This window comes from Rhinolophus ferrumequinum, chromosome 7 (genome assembly GCF_004115265.2).
Source record: "Rhinolophus ferrumequinum isolate MPI-CBG mRhiFer1 chromosome 7, mRhiFer1_v1.p, whole genome shotgun sequence".
Classification (NCBI taxonomy): Eukaryota; Metazoa; Chordata; class Mammalia; order Chiroptera; family Rhinolophidae; genus Rhinolophus; species Rhinolophus ferrumequinum.
The window spans coordinates 55,868,130-55,871,197 of record NC_046290.1 but is presented as its reverse complement, the minus strand read 5'-3'; the positions used below and the strand labels follow the sequence as shown (position 1 = coordinate 55,871,197).

The 3,068-nt window shown below is 41.7% G+C and overlaps 1 pseudogene; it reads right to left on the bottom strand.

The window, feature by feature from the left end:
* Positions 1-1,412: 1,412 nt before the first annotated feature.
* On the bottom strand, positions 1,413-2,666 carry LOC117024604 (phenylalanine--tRNA ligase alpha subunit-like; annotated as a pseudogene).
* Positions 2,667-3,068: the final 402 nt, after the last annotated feature.

The following is a 3,068-nucleotide window of genomic DNA, read 5'->3' as shown; positions in this document are numbered from 1 at the left end:
CTGGATAGTCCTGTTTCTTTTTAAGAAATTGAAATACTTAAAACTCTTTGAATAAGGAAAATCTCAAACCCAAATAATTTCACTAGTGACTTCTACCAAACATTTTACACTTCATATCCTCTTCTAAAAATAGGAAAGGAGGGACTATTTCCTAATTATTTCTATGACGTCACCATTGCTCTAATACCAATACTACACAAAGATATTACAACAAATACACAGATCAATTTCTGCATGAACATAAATCTAAATGTCCTCCACAAAAATATTAGCAAATGGAATTATGTAGTAAATAACCAGGATAATACATCACAACAAAATGGAATTTATTCTAATAATTCAAGACAGGCCCGACACTTATCACATCTATCAACCAATGTGATTCATATTAACACACCTAACAAGAATAAGGTTCAAGATCCTATCAATAGATACAGAGAAAGCATTGAAAACAAAAAATCAAACAAACAAACCCATCAATTTCTGAAAAACTCTCAGTAAATTTGGAATGAAAGGGAATTCCTCCACCTAAAAAGGCATACTGAAGGCCTGTATGCTTTATCCCTAACTTCAGCGACAAGGTATGAACAATCTCTTTCCTGACTCATATTCAACATTGTGCTGGATATGCTATCCAATGTAATGATCAAGTCAAATAAATTAAAAGTATACAGAATATGAACGTAGAAACAAAACATTGTCTATTCACAGATGAAATTACTTTCTATGTGAAAAATCTGAAAAACTCAGAAAATTTTCTAGAATTAATAGTTTATCAGAACCTTAACATACAAAGTCAACATAAAAATATCAATTTTATGCCCATCAACTAGCAACAAACGGAATTTTAAATGTATAATTTACTGTAGCACTAAATAAAATTGAAATATTAGGTAAAAACCTAACAAAATATGTTCAGGATCTAGATATTGAATACTATAAAACACGAATGAAAGTAATTAAACAAATAACTAAAGAGATATATTATGTTCTTGGACTGAAAGACTTAATATTGTTAAGAAATAAATTATTTCCAATTTGATCTGCAGGTTTAGTGCAATCCTAATTAAAATTTCAGATGGACTGTTGTAGGTATCTGAAGGCTCACTCTAAAATTCATATGGAAACACAAAGAAACTTAGACAAAAATAATTTTGAAACTGCATAACAAATTTGGAATATTCACACATCTCAATTTAAATATTTCGTTTAAAGCCACAGTGGGGTACTGGTAGAAGTACAGATCCATAGATTGATGGAATAGAAGAGCCTAGAAACACACCCCCCCAAATTTAGTCAACTGATTTTTAAACAAAGTTATAAAGCGATTCATTGGATGTCCCTCTCTCTGCATCTATATTCCATCTATACCTAAATTTATGCTTATTTTACAAATTATTATTATCAATATCTCACAAATTCCAACTATACCTGAATCCTGGTGGGTGTCCAGGCAGCACAGGATCGTCTTACACCATCTGCAGGTTCACCCTGAGGCACACCAGCTCCCGGATACTGTTGATACCACATTTACTCATCATTAGGTGCTCCACTTGGAGGCCCCAGACAATGGCTGATAGGTTCTCTGGAAGTCCCACTGGCAGCAGCATTTCAGCGCAGAAGAGACGGACTTTCCAACCTCCATTCACTTCTCCAGGCCTTGGTGGTAGGTTAACACCTTCCTGCTGGACTCCATCTAAGGGTTTCAAGGCCCTTGAAGGGCATCCATAAAATGACCCAGGGTGAGGCCGTCGTCAGCCACAATGCCCCAGTCTGTTGCTCAGAACTCGGCCAGATGCACGGCGTCCAGGGCCTCGTTCCAGAACACACTGTGGACAAGAAGTGCTTGGCGGGAGTGAAGGGCTTTTTGTAGGCCGGCCCTAGAGGACGCTGGCGGCGCCGGCTGACGTTACGTACGTGCGTAGCGGGATTTCCCTGCCTCCTTCAGCTTCAGGTGGTACCTGTTTTCCTGGGAATGGTAGCTGCTGTGGGAGCGGCTCCGCTACAACCGTTGAGCATATTTCATGGGTAGCTGCAGGGCCTCGGCTGGATTTCACAGGAAGAATGTGTCATGTTGGTCATGTGGTGGGTGCTGCCGGGCCTGAAAGAGAGGTCAAAGTTCCAGAATGCGCTCTCAAGGAAGCTGTCAGTCGGCATCATGGTGAAGCTTCTTTCCAGGAAGATCTGCCAGAACTGGGTGCAGACCTGGACAGGGCGTGCAGGTGGCCCTGTCAGGGAGGACGCTGTGGGCTGAGAACTTGTAGGGCTTGAAGGGCCCGCCCTGCTTCAGAGACACTCGAAATTATCTCTGGGCCCAGCTCTGCCTCTTGCTTGGAGAGGCTGGTGCTGAAGGTGCTGCCTTTGCTCAGCCAGTAGGTCTTCAGGGTGACTTCAGTCACTTCTCTCCTTCTCACCCAGCTTCTCAGCCTGCCCTCCCAGACCGGCTGTGAGCCTCCATGCTGTCCACCACTCCAAAGACCCGCAGCCCAGCAGCCGCACTTTTGTCCTCAGGGAACCATTTGTTGGACAAGGCCTTCCTGAAGGCCACTTTCCCTCTGGCCAGTCACTTGAGTTCGCTGTGGCCATTCCCTCCAAGAGACGCCACGCAACACCTGGGCCTTGTCGCTGCCCTCCCCGGTAATCTCCTCATGCTTGGTGGTAAGCTCTCACCGTCTGGTTGACATATTTTAAGGAATATTGTATGTCATGTGGTTGCCTATGAAGGTGGTGGGCATTTTTACCCTCTCCCCCCAACTCCTGGGTGCAATGGCACAGGCGGCTAGCTGCCCTAGATTATGAAAAATACATAATCACAAGGGAAAACTGGATGGAGTGGAACTGGATTATGTTTACAACTCTCCAGTAAGTCTGAAATCATAAGATTATTATTTTTTTAATTTTTAGAGTTTTGTAGGGTAACATTGAAAACATTTTCCTGAACCAAGAGCAAAAACAATGATATGAAAAATATCAGAGAAAACTGGTAGATATAAAAAAAATCAATTCAAGTATTGCAACCAACAATCTGAATAAGTGAAAACAGGAAATGATAAAGGCAGTAGTATTAG